Source organism: Castor canadensis, chromosome 7 (genome assembly GCF_047511655.1).
Source record: "Castor canadensis chromosome 7, mCasCan1.hap1v2, whole genome shotgun sequence".
Lineage (NCBI taxonomy): Eukaryota > Metazoa > Chordata > Mammalia > Rodentia > Castoridae > Castor > Castor canadensis.
The window spans coordinates 89,854,909-89,868,900 of NC_133392.1; the positions used below are offsets into that span (position 1 = coordinate 89,854,909).

The 13,992-nt window shown below is 36.7% G+C and overlaps 1 protein-coding gene across 2 annotated transcripts in view; it reads left to right on the forward strand.

Moving 5' to 3' along the window:
* The window catches only part of Odf2l (outer dense fiber of sperm tails 2 like), a 205,842-nt gene that overhangs the window by 106,993 nt on the left and 84,857 nt on the right, over positions 1-13,992 (forward strand). For both annotated transcript variants that reach the window (XR_012449821.1, XR_012449822.1), the window contains one exon: positions 644-834. The gene's annotated coding sequence lies outside the window, so the exon portion shown is untranslated. The remainder of the gene's footprint in view (positions 1-643; positions 835-13,992) is intronic.

A 13,992-nucleotide genomic window follows, 5' to 3' on the forward strand; every position in this document is an offset into this window, starting at 1 on the left:
ATGTGTGTATCAAAAGAGCCTAACTTATAACCCGCACAGGCATACGTACAGATAGAAACTACCTCGGTATTTATTTGTGGATTATTTTCCACATTTTTTTCCATTTCTAAATCCTCCCCAAAGACCAATTTTCATTGGTAACAGAGAATATATTTCTCTTTACGTTTGTAAAAGGAGCTACATAAAATTCTCCAGACACATGTTTAAAATGTGTGGTCAAACTGGCATCTTTACTTGGAAATGGCCAGTGGTGGAGAATTTTTAAGCTTGTCTGAGGATGCCTCAAAGAGATTTTTTCCTAATGGGACATTAGGCCCTCAATTATGAATTGTTCCCACATTTCAGATCTGCTCAGTGGACCTTTCAACTTGAAGCTGTTTTTGTTGTTAATGAAAAAAATCATTATTCATTTATGAAGTCTGGTTCTTCTTAGTGTTTTGACTTTAGAGGAGAAGTTAATTTTGAAAGTTAACCTGTGGAATAAACTATGCTTCATGTGAACACATTTAGAAACAAATGTGTTTCTATAATTTTCACTGTATGATCAATTTATATGTCTTCAGAAAAGCTGCCATACTTGATAGATTCTATAGGCCTACTGTTATTGCAAAATTTAATCTATGGAAACTTGCTTTTCTCATAGCCTGGAGTCCTCTGCTTTGATGATCCAAGATGTCAAGTACTATTGCAGTTACCTGGTGCAAGTTAAAACTATGACACAGCTGAAACACAACTGAGGACTGGAAAACACTGAAGCACAGAAAATGATGGGAAACTGAGTGACCCAGGCAGGCAGGAAGGAAATAAACTCAGCATGTCTACCAAGATCATAAAGTAAGAATTGTGGGGAGTTAGATATTTCAGATGGGAGACAAAGTCAGAATTAATTTGCTCAGAAGTCCACAAAAGGACACTAAGGAACACCAGACAAAGGAGTTCAAATTATAGATTACTACTTTAGTGACCCTGGAGTTTTGTTTATTTTCTTTGTGGCTGTCTTCCTATGTAAAGTAGTAAAATAATTCCTACCTCAGAGAGTTACTGTGGTAATTAAAAACTTTCATGAAGCTTTTAACAGTAACTGACACTTATTTAATGCTCAGTACATAGGAGAGAGTCCAGAAATTTTAGTTTTATTATAGCTAAGAACTATAGATGACTTGCCCTTTACTCTTTTTTTTTTAGCAATGTTAGTGAGGTTAAATATACATACTATAAAATTCACCCACTGTAACTGTATAATTCAATGAACATTTTGCTAAATTTATAGAGTTGTACAACCATGCCTGCAATTCAGACTCAGTTTTAAGACATTTTCACCACCACAAAAAACTCCCTCATGTCTGTCTGAAGTTTATCTCTGGCTAGGCAACCTCATGTCTGTCTGAAGTTTATCTCTGGCTAGGCAACTACTGATCTGCTTTCTGTCTTTTGCCTTTGCTAAGCATTTTATATAAGTGCAATCATATGATGTCATCATTTGCATCTGAATTATTTCACTCAACATCTTTTTTGAGATTCGTCCATATTACAGATGTATCTGGTTGACTAGAATTCCACTGTATAGACAAATCATGTCTTGCATATCCATTTGTCTCTCCATAGACATTTGGATTGTTTCCAGTTTGGGGATATTATGAATAACACTTAGACATACAATCATATACATGGCATTATGGACATACATTTTCACCTATCTTTCTTAAGAATGGACTTTCTGTGTTACATGAAAATTCATACTTAACTTTTTAATAAATAGCAAAACTATTTTTCAAGTTTCTTCATTACTTGGTATTTCCATAAAGTACACAAGCATTCCAGTTCCTCTACATCATCATCCATGGCTAGTATTATCTTTCTAATTATTATGATTCTAGCGGGTATGCAGTGTTTTCATATCATTCTTTTAATTCTTACTTCCCTAATAAGAAGTATGTGGAGAATCTTACTATGTGTTTATTATCAGTCCACATATGTTTGTTGGTGAAATATACTTTCATATTTTTCCCCATATGTTAATTAGGTTGTTTGTTTTGTATTATCAAGTTATGAAGAGTTATTTATCTATATATGTGTCACTTACCAGTGTGATGATTATTTTGATTTCCAAGTTGATTGGATTAAGAAATGCCTGGGAAGGGCTGGGGCTCAAATGGTGGAGTGTCTGCCTAGCAAGTGTAAGGCCCTTAGTTTATTTTTTTTAATATTTTGGTTTTTTATTTATTCATATGTGAATTTCTTCCATTTTAGGAAGGAAGGGAGAGAGGGAGGGAGGAAGGAAAGAAGGAAGGAAGGAAGAAAGATTCTAAGAGATTAGTAGAGCACACCCCTGTGTATGTCTGTAATGGTGTTTCAGGAGGTGATTAGATCATGAGAACACTGATCTAATGAATAGATTAATCCCTTGATGGATTCAGAATGTGATGGTATTATTGGGACATAGTGAAAAGTAGGAAGAGGGTACTAGTTGGAGGAAGTAGGTCACTGGGGATATCCTTGGGGTTATATTTTGCTTGACTTGGTGCCTTCTGTATTCCCTTTTCTCTGCTTACTGACCATCAGGATGTGACCTTCTATGCTTCACCATGCCTCTAACCCACTATGATGAACTGAACCCTCGGAAACCATGAGCCAAAATAAATCTTTCCTCCTTTGTGTTGATTTTGTCAGGCATTTTGGTCACAGCTATGCAAAAGTAACATACAATCAGAGATGTGATTTATAAATATTTTACAAATACTTTCTCCCAGTCTGTAGCTTGTCCTTTGTACTTAAAAAGATATCGTTATATTAGGCATTGCAAATAATCCAGAGAGTATGTAAGGTACAAGAGGATATGTATAGGTTATATTCAAATACTATGGCATTTATGCATAAAACACTCGAGCATCCACAGACTTGGGTATCCATGGGGATTCTGGGACCAATCTCAGGCTACTGAGGTACAACAGTATTTGATTCTTTTTGATGCCCTCATAAATGGAATTATTCCCTCATTTTATTTTTAGATGGTTGTTAGTATAGAAATACATTTGATTTTTTTGTATGTTGATCTTGCAGTATGTGAACTTGCAAACTTAATTCATTATAATATTTTAAATGGATTTCTTGATATTTTCTACATATAGGATCATGTATACTATAAGTAGAGACAGTTCTACTTCTTCCTTTCCAATTTGGATGCTTAATTTTTCTCCTTTATTTTACTTCTGATATAATAATGAATGTAAGTGGTGATAGCAGATATCATGGCCTTGTTTCCATTCTTAGAAAGAAAGTATTTTGTTTTTCAACATCGGCATCACATAGCTGTGAAGTTTGAAGTTTTAGTGTGTGAAGAGGGTTCTTTTTTAAAATCATCAAAGGGTCTTATATGTGTTTTGAATCTTCTACACCTTTTGAAATTATCATGTTTTTGTCTTTTATTCTATCAATGTGGCATGTTATATTAATTGATTTTGATATGTTAAACCAACCTTGCATGTTGGGGAGGAATCCCATTTGGCAATGGTATAGAATCCTTTTTACGTTTGGCTGGATTCAGTTTGACTAATTTTGTCACATGTGAGACATTGGTCTATAGTTTTCTCTTTTAGAGAGGACTTTTTCTGTCTTTGGTATCAAAGTAACACTGATCTCATAGAATTAATTAAAAAGTATTATGTAATTTTTAGAGTACAGAAGATTAATATTCTCTCTTCTTTAACTATTTGATAAAATTAACAATAAAGGCACAAAGACAAGGGCTAATTCAATTTATTTATGTGTTATAAATCTGTATTTTTACTTTTTTGAATCAGTTTTGTAGTTTGTATCCTTCTGGAAGTTTTCCCACTTCTTTTAGGTTGTCTAATTTGTTGGCATGAAGTCATTCCTTAGCATTTTTGTATGGTCATAGTAACGTTTCTCTTTCATCCTTGATTTTGTTGATTTCAGTCTTCTCTTTTTTTCTTAATCAGCCAAAGATTTGTAAATTCTGTTGGATTTTTCAACAAACTATCTGCTGATTTCATTGTCTTTCCCTCTGTCTCTGTGTTTGTCTTTTCTGTTTCTATTTCATTCATTTCTGTTCAAGTTCTTCAGAAACCAACACAATATTCCACAAATCGTACTTCTCCCTTTACTCTTCGTAATCTGCAACTTTTATTCATTCAGAAAATTTTTATATTTATAAATAATTACCAAAATTGAACCAAAGAGAACTCAGGGATATGGAGTTGGTCTTTGAGAGCATAAAAGTAACTTTAAGCATTCTCCAAATGGATTTTAAAATCCATGATCCTCCAATTACTCTCCTGCCAAGTACAAAGCTTTCAAGTAAGAGTCTTTTCATTCAAGCCAACTATTTAGACAGCCTCCCAGAAACCTATTTTCCATTTGTAGCCCATGTATATCTCCTTTTACAATTCTGCTTCAGAGAATACTCTCCTTACCAAGAGAGTGTGTGGGGCAAAAAAATGAGCAAAGGTAAGCATGATATATAATCAACAAAACAAAACATCCTTATCTTCAGATTCCTTTCTTCTCATAATCCGCTAAAACTGAAAAAGTAATAAGTAAGGTTCACCTTTTTCCCCAGAATATAGACTTCTAGAAGAAATCTATGTTTTTCTTTATCCTTGTCTGTTTTGAAGGTCTGTTGAGACCTGTTAATTAAGTCATTTTCTATTGAGGGCTTCTGTTTGAGAGGCAAAGAGGAGTGGTAACATGTTAGGTCAGCAGGTTGCGAGTATAGTTTTTTGTTTTTTTTTTTAGAAAGCTCTCCAAATGGCCAAGCTTTTCCCAAAGAAAACATCAAAGTAAAGACTCCAACCAAGACTACTTAGGAAAGTTTCAAAATCACAGACCTAAACTGTGCATTGGAAAAATGGCTCTTTGGTAAACTGGAAAATTTTAGTCAAGCTAATTAAATCCATTATTATGACCACTATGGCTAATTTCTCCTTCCTTTGTTAATCCCAAGGAAAATTTTTTAATGACATTGATGTATTTTACAGCTTGACCAATGGTGCAAAAATAGCTATCATAACTTTTACACTCCAAGCCTATTCCATAATGGTGATAAAAGATCTTATGCCCTGAGCCAAATCTAGCAGGTTATAAATACCAACTTCTAAACCTAGAAGAGGGTTCTAGAATTAGGATGGCATGAGACCATAGGTGCCTGGAAGACTGCTAAGCTGGTGCTCCATAGTACAGGTGTTTCTGGATTTCTGCTCAACTTCTTGATTTATTTTCCATGTTTTATCTGCCCTACTCTTTCCAGACCCTGTTCCCCAGGAATTGACTCAGTTTCCCTGCTTCAATATGGACATGGTTCTTAGTGCCAAGACCCTGTTACCCATTTGAACATAAGCCCCACCTTTGCCTAGAGGATCCTGAAATAACCCCACCAACCTGAATCAGACTGGTGGGCCACCTTTTCTTGTTACACACACTCTATCCTATCAATGGTTGTTCCCATCTCCCTGGTAGTCCACAATTTAGTATGGGATGCCTTACTAAGACCACACAGAATACGACTATATCCAGAGAGAGTTTTAAGGAACTGTAAAATAGAGGTCTGCTGACTCTGTGGAGAGAATGTGCTGACTTTTGGGAAAGTCAGTGGGGCTTTGCTGTCCTTGTTTTTCCTCCTTCAGACTTTAAAAGCAAATCAGAGAAGTCCTTCAGGCTGTAATAGAAAGCACAGGCTTTTACTTGAGAGGTAGTCATCTTCTGTTCCATCTAATCAGCCCACAGATGAGAAGGGCAACCTAGAATCCAGCATTTTACTGTGCAATATTAAGTTTTAATGGGAGCTACACATGTGTAACCAAGCAAGGCACTGGTCCAGCAAAATAATCCCAGAATGTAATCAGGGAGGTAGGCTCTGCTTGGAGTAGAAGCTGGAAGGAATTAATGACAGCTCATAAGTGAAGGGGGTAATGCCAGGAAGAACAGAACACAGTGTAGGGACAGGGCATCTGGCGCCAGAATGCTTACCCTCCCTGCCACTCTTGAGTCCCGCCCTGCCCAATGCTCTGCTTGCGGAAGCTTGGCGTATGAAGGAGTGCTCCGGTAGCTCTCAAAATGAAAGAGGCATGGCTGCTGCGAAGTGCCCATGACAGCCATCCTAAAAGGCAAGCACTCAAAAAAATTTGTGGTGAATTTTCCAAACAGGAATTTGTATGTCTGCATGTCTCTTAATGAATCTGTCTGCTTCTTTCTTGAGTGCTAACCAAGTGAACATCTGCATGACAGAAAACTGAACAAGATGCTCAGTGGAAGCCCTGAGGGGAATACTGTTCATTGAAAGTGTTTTTGCCCCTTTAAAAAATAAATCTGGCTTAACAAAGGACTCATGTTGGTGGCAGTAAGAGACTTGGTTATACAGCCAACAGCTCTCTTGCATTAAAAACCTAAAACTTTCTTGGTGTATAAATTTGCCAAAAGCCATTTCCTTCTAATTCTTGTTGTGGTATTCCAAATAATATTTTGTGGTGCCTGCCACAGATGCTGTCCCTCTGTTTTTTTCTTGGTGAATCACTTTGCATTTTGTCATTGCTCCCTTTCACAAGCAGGTGTGTGAGACAGGTAGATTGCCTTTCAGAGTTTATCTCCTTCAGCTACTTGCTGCGGGTCTCATTTGACATTGAGAAAGTAGCAAATGCTCACAAGGCAAACAGTAGACAAATTCACTTTTAAAATTTGTCCCAGAGCAGACAGAGAGGGACAGTTTCATGTCATTATGAAATCAAACTCCACTAGGTATCAAAAAGGATCTGGGATATGGTAGATCATGTAATCCAGCCCTCACAATGGCAACCTGGACAGACTACCTCCAGTTTAAGTAAATAGTGAAAATATGTTTCTTGGAGTTTGGGATGTTTCAAACCAGCTGTACATGTGTGTATGTTTTAAGGAAAATGTAAATTTCTCCCCTTCTTGTCTTTGGGAGACTACCAAACTGCAAGGTTCTATCCCAGCTGTATTTCTCTTCTCTCTCTCCTTTCTGTATCTGTTTCTCTGTCTCTGTCTCTCTCACTCTGTCCACTGCATGTCTCTTATACTAAGCATATTTATCTGCCGTTTATTTTATATAGTCCATGCTTTGTCTACCTAATTAATTTGTGGAAATGTAAGTACATCAACTCTGGCTGCATTGGTCTTCCCCAATCCCCCACGCCCCCGAATTTGGTTGATTGGTATGTAGAAAGTTTTTAGGTTTAATTTTTTATTCCTTGAACAGATAACTTTTCCAGATACTTCTGAAGAGATAGGCTCTAGGATACTTCATGAAGACCTAGTTTTCTCCGATCTTAAAAGAACCCTTATCAGCAATCTGGGCCTGAGTAAACTCACCAGCAAAATAAAGGCATATGACTCATCTTGTGCCTCTCAAGTTCACCTAGGAACTCTTCTTAATGAAAAAAGAAACTGTCTATTCCCTGAGTTTAAAGTTGCCCATTACAAGCCTGAATTTTCTTTTACATTTCAATTTTTTCTTTAAAAATTCATGTAAATTTGCAATGTATTCTGTTATATATCTACAAGTTGAATAGCAAAAGAACTTTTGCCTCAACTTTCAAGTCAAATTAAAAGTCCAGTAAGCTGTATCTGCTTATAAAGCCCTTGGGTTTCATACATCCCTGTGCAGAGGAATGGTTTCCATTTGAGCTGCATGAGCCATCACTCATGCATTGATGACCTTTCATTGTGATGCAGCCAACACTGGCAGAACACATTCTGTATCAGGGATGGAGCCAGACTCTGGTCTTGGACTCCTGAGGATGCTTGTTGGCTATGTTTATAGCATAGCCACCACTAACAAGGGCTCAATCACTATTCATTCAGTAGATGATTTGCGTTCATAATTTCCCCAGGGCACAGGGTGATTTCCAGGTCACATCTCTGGAACCTTAGGGGCCGTCAGTGACATCACCTTAGTTTCCACATGAAGGGAGTGGGTGGAGAGAGACAGCTTTTTCAAGTCACTGCAGTTCTGCCTTTATGTACAGAATTTCTCTTAGAGATTTTCTTTTCTTTTTTGCAGCACTGTGGTTTGAACTCAGGGCCTCAAACTTGGTAAGCAGGTACTTTAGTACTGTGCCACACTGTCATCCCTTTTTGCATTGGTCATTTTTCAAATAGGGTTTTGTGTTTTTGCCTAGGTTGGCCTGGACTGCAATATTTATGCTTCCCTATAACTGGGATGACAGTAACATAACGCCATGCCCAGCTATTGGTTGAGATAGGGTGGAGGGTCTTTTTTTCCTGGGCTGACCTGGGTTTTCCAGATCTCCTTCTGAGTAGCTGGGATTACAGGGGTGAGCCACTGTGCCTGGCCTATATTAACAGATTTTTTTTAAAGGAGAAAACAATCTTGTACTCCTGGAACATATGTATTATCATCCTATTTATGTATTGTTGGATTCAATGTGCTAAATTTCTTGTTGTTCATAATACCTGTTGGTCTGTGGCTTTCTTTTCTCATAATGTCTTTTTCTCATTTTTGTACCAGAGTAATGCTCACTTCATAGAATGCGTTGGTATTTATTCCATCCATTTCCATTTTCTTTTTCTTTTTTTTTAATCATATGTGCATACAATGTTTGGGTCATTTCTCTCCCCCTCACCCACCCCTTCTCTTATCCCACCCCCCACTCCCTCCCTTACTCTCCCTAACTCCTCGCTACCAGGCAGAAACTATTTTGCCCTTATCTCTAGTTTTGTTGAAGAGAGAGTGTAAGCAATAATAGGAAGGAACAAGGGTTTTTGCTAGTTGAGATAGGATAGCTATACAGGGAGTTGACTCGCATGGGTTTGTGCAAAATTGGCATTACTTCAGCTTATACACAGAAAAGGCATCTAGGCTTGCAGGTTATTTTGGGGGGTAAGGTTTTAAACTACAAAGTAAATTTTTTACTGTATTTTCTATTTTATTGATTTCTGTGATCTTTATTTTCTTCTATCTATCTTGAGTTTAATTTTCCCTTCTTTTTCTTGTTTACCTAGGTAGAAGCTGAGTTTATTGATTTGAGAATTTTCTTCTTTTCTAATATAGCCATTTAATTCTATAAATTTCTCCCTTAGTAGGGATTTAACAATATCCTACAAAATTTTATATGTTGTATTTCCATTGTCATTCAGTTCAAAGCACTTTTCAGTTTATTTTTTTATTCCTTTGAATCAGTAAACAAAGGACTATCACCCTCCCCCATGCAGAAGAATGTAATTCAATCACAAATAAAAGAATAAGTGGAGGAAGGGTGGAACACTGATTGGTCTTTTCCTACCCTGGAGCACTGGTGTCCCAGTTCTTGACAATTAGGGCTTGGACTGGAATTACACCACCAGTTTTTATGGCCTCCAACTTGCAGATTGCGGATCATGGGACTTCTCACTCCATAATCATGTAAGACTCCCTCACAATAAATATTTTTCTATATATCTGTACATATCCGATTGGTTCTGTTTCTCTAGAGAACCTTGTCTAATACGTAACGGATCCAAAAAATGCCTTATACTGTAAAAGTTTAGTGAAAATCAGTAAAATTTGGTAAATAATAATTCATGTTCAGTAAATTTATCTCATCCCTGACTATTTCTGTATAAATCTCTAAAATAAAAGAAAATCCATTATTCCCAATTTCTAAAGAAAGCTTCAAGGACTTTGAGACACATAGTACATTTGCAGCTCATCAGAATCAAGAACTCATCAGAAACAAGAAAAATCAGAAGTTCGTTTCATAGATTTGCTAAGAGTGAAGAGTATTTCTTTATTGCCTAAATCAAGGTGCAGATACATGACTCAGTTCAATGAGACCTTTACGTTGCTGTAATTGGCTAGTTAGTGGAGGACTTACACGAAGTCATCTGCTTATCAGACACAGCTGGAGCAACAAGTCTACCCTGTGTGTCAAGCCAAACTTCAGGCCAAGTTCTCCATAGCAGAAAGAATATGATCTGATCTGATATATGATCTGGTCAATGTATATTTGCGTTGGCCCACAGACCACTCATTTATGTTGTAAATAGTTTGGGAATCTACAGTCATGTCTAACATTACATATGATGAAAAGTGTGTGTGTTTCTATTACTGTTTGTTGCTGAATGAACTGTGCAAATAAAAGGAAGGAGTGAGTCAACTCACTCCTTTCTGTCTATGCAGGAATTTTGGCTTTTCCCTAATTAACAAAGGGATCTCAGGCTTTTCCTTCTTTTATTTTTCTTTTATTATTATATTCATATGTGCATACAATGTTTGGGTCATTTCTCTCCCCTTCCCCCCCCCCCGCTCCCTCCCTTACCCCCTCTAGCACCTCAACCAGGCAGAAACTATTTTGCCCTTATCTCTAATTTTGTTGAAGAGAGAGTATAAGCAATAATAGGAAGGACCAAGGGTTTTTGCTAGTTGAAATAAGGATAGCTTGCTAGTTGAAATAAGGATAGCTATATAGGGAGTTGACTAGCATTGCTTTCCTGTACATGTGTGTTACCTTCTAAGTTAGTTCTTCTCGAACTAACCTTTTCTCTGGTTCCTGGTCCCCTTCTCCTATTGGCCTCGGTCACTTTAAAGTTTCTGCTTTAGTTTCTCTGCATTGAGGGTAACAAATGCTATCTAGTTTTTTAGGTGTTTTATCTATCCTCATACCTGCCTTGTGTGCTCTCACTTTACCATGTGATCAAAGTCCAATCCCCTTGTTGTGTTTGCCCTTGATCTAACGTCCGCATATGAGGGAGAACATACGATTTTTGGTCTTTTGGGCCAGGCTAAACTCACTCAGAATGATGTTCTCCAATTCCATCCATTTACCTGTGAATGATAACATTTCGTTCTTCTTCATGGCTGCATAAAATTCCATTGTGTACAAATACCACATTTTCTTAATCCATTTGTCAGTAGTGGGGCATTTTGGCTGTTTCCATAACTTGGCTATTGTGAATAGTGCCGCAATAAACATGGGTGTGCAGGTGCCTCTGGAGTAACCTGTGTCACAGTCTTTTGGGTATATCCCCAAGAGTGGTATTGCTGGATCATATGGTAGATCTATGTTTAGATTTTTAAAAAGCCCCCAAATTTTTTTCCAGAGTGGTTGTACTAGTTTGCATTCCCACCAGCAGTGTAACAGGGTTCCTTTTCCCCCACATCCTCACCAACACCTGTTGTTAGTGGTGTTGCTAATGATGGCTATTCTAACAGGGGTGAGGTGGAATCTTAGTGTGGTTTTAATTTGCATTTCCTTTATTGCTAGAGATGGTGAGCATTTTTTCATGTGTTTTTTGGCCATTTGAATTTCTTCTTTTGAGAAAGTTCTTTTTAGTTCACTTGCCCATTCCTTTATTGGTTCATTAATTTTGGGAGAATTTAGTTTTTTAAGTTCCCTATATATTCTAGTTATCAGTCCTTTGTCTGACGTATAGCTGGCAAATATTTTCTCCCACTCTGTGGGTGTTCTCTTCAGTTTAGAGACCATTTCTTTTGTTGAGCAGAAGCGTTTTAGTTTTATGAAGTCCCATTTATCTATGCTATCTCTTAGTTGCTGAGCTGCTGGGGTTCCATTGAAAAGTTCTTGACTATACCTATTAGTTCCAGAGTATTTCCTACTCTTTCCTGTACCAACTTTAGAGTTTGGGGTCTGATATTAAGATCCTTGATCCATTTTGAGTTAATATTGGTATAGGGTGATAAACATGGATCTAGTTTCAGTTTTTTGCAGAGTGCTAACCAGTTTTCCCAGCAGTTTTTGTTGAAGAGGCTGTCTTTTCCCCATCATATATTTTTAGCGCCTTTGTTAAAGGCGTTATAGTTGTGTGGCTTCATATCTGGGTCCTCCATTCTGTTCTACTGGTCTTCATGTCTGTTTTTGTGCCAGTACCATGCTATTGCTTTGTAATATAGTTTGAAGTCGGGGATTGTGATACCTCCAGCGTTGTTCTTTTTACTGAGTATTGCCTTGGCTATTCGTGGCCTCTTTTGTTTCCATATAAATTCAATGGTAGGTTTTCAATCTCTTTGATGAATGTCATTGGGATTTTGATGGGAATTGCATTAAGCATGTAGATTGCTTTTGGGAGTATAGACATTTTTATTATGTTGATTCTATCAATCCATGAGCATGGGAGATCTCTCCACTTTCTATAGTCTTCCTCAATCTCTTTCTTCAGAGGTTTATAGTTTTCCTTGTAGAAGTTGTTCACATCCTTTGTTAAGTTTATGTCTAGATATTTGATTTTTTTGAGGCTATTGTAAATTGAATTGTTTTCATATATTCTTTCTCAGTTTGTTCATTATTAGTGCATAGAAATGCTAGTGATTTTTCTATGTTGATTTTATATCCCACTACCTTGCTATAGCTATTGATGGTGTCTAGGAGTTTTTGAGTAAAGTTTTATGGGTCTTTAAGGTGTAGGAGCATATTGTCTGCAAATAGGGATATTTTGACTGTTTCTTTACCTATTTGTATTCCTTTTATTCCTTCTTCTTGCCTAGTTGCTCTGGCTAGGAATTCCAGTACTATGTTGAATAGGAGTGTAGATAGTGGGCATCCTTGTCTGGTTCCTGATTTTAGAGGGAATGGTTTCAGTTTTTTCTGTTAAATATAAAGCTGGATGTTGGTTTGTTATATATAGCTTTTATAATGTTGAGGTATTTTCCTTCTATTCCTAGTTTTCTTAGAACTTTTATCATGAAATGGTGTTGGATCTTATCAAAGGCTTTTTATGCATCCATTGAGAAGATGAAGTGGTTTTTGTCTTTACTTCTGTGTATGTGATTTATTATGCTTATTGATTTTCATATGTTGAACCACCCCTGCATTCCTGGGATGAAGCCTACTTGGTTGTGGTGAATGATCTTTTTGATGTGTTGTTGAATTGGTTTGCCATTATTTTATTGAGGATTTTTGCATCAATGTTCATTAAGGAGATTGGCCTATAGTTCTCCTTTTTGGAGGTGTTTTTGCCTGATTTTGGGATAAGTATAATACTGGCTTCATAAAATGTGTTAGGCAGTTTTTCCTTCCCTTTCTATTTCGTGGAACAGTTTAAGGAGAGTTGGTATCAGTTCTTCTTTAAAGGACTGATAGAATTCAGCAGAGAATGTATCACATCCTGGACTTTTCTTTTTGTGGAGACTCTTGATTGCTGCTTCAATTTCATTTTGTGTTATAGATCTATTCAGGTGATTAATGTCCTCTTTGTTCAGTTTTGGATGATCATATGTATCTAGAAATCTGTCCATTTCTTTAAGATTTTCAAATTTATTCAAATATAGGTTCTCAAAGTAGTTTCTCATGATTTCTTGGACTTCCATGGTGTTTGTTGTTTTCTCCCCTTTTGCATTCCTGATTCTACTAATTTAGGTTTTTTTTCTCTCTTCATTTTAGTCAGGTTTGCCAGGGATCTATTGATCTTGTTTATTTTTTCAAAGAGCCAGCTTTTTGTTTCATTAACTCTTTGTATGCTTTTTTTGGTTTCTATTTCATTGATTTCAGCTCTTATTTTTATTATTTCTCTCCTTCTATTTGTTTTGGGATTTGCTTGTTCTTGTTTTTCTAGGAGTTTGAGATGTATCATTAGGTCATTGATTTGAGACCTTTCAGTCTTTTTAATATATGGCCTCATGGCTATAAACTTTCCTCTCAGGACTGCCTTTGCTGTGTCTCATAGGACCGGTAGGTTGTGTTTTCATTTTCATTGACTTCCAGGAACTTTTTAATTTCCTCTTTTATTTCATCAATGACCCATTGTTCATTAAGCAATGAGTTATTCAGTTTCCAGCTGTTTGCATGTTTTTTGTCTTTACTTTTGTTGTTGAGTTCTAGTTTTATTGCATTGTGATCAGATAGAATGTATGGTATTATTTCTATTTTCTTATATTTGCTTAGGCTTGCTTTGTGCCCTAGGATATGATCTATTTCAAAGTAGGTTCCGTGGGCTGCTGAGAAGAATGTATATTGTGTAGAAGTTGGATGAAATGTTCCATAGACATCAACTAGGTCCATTTGA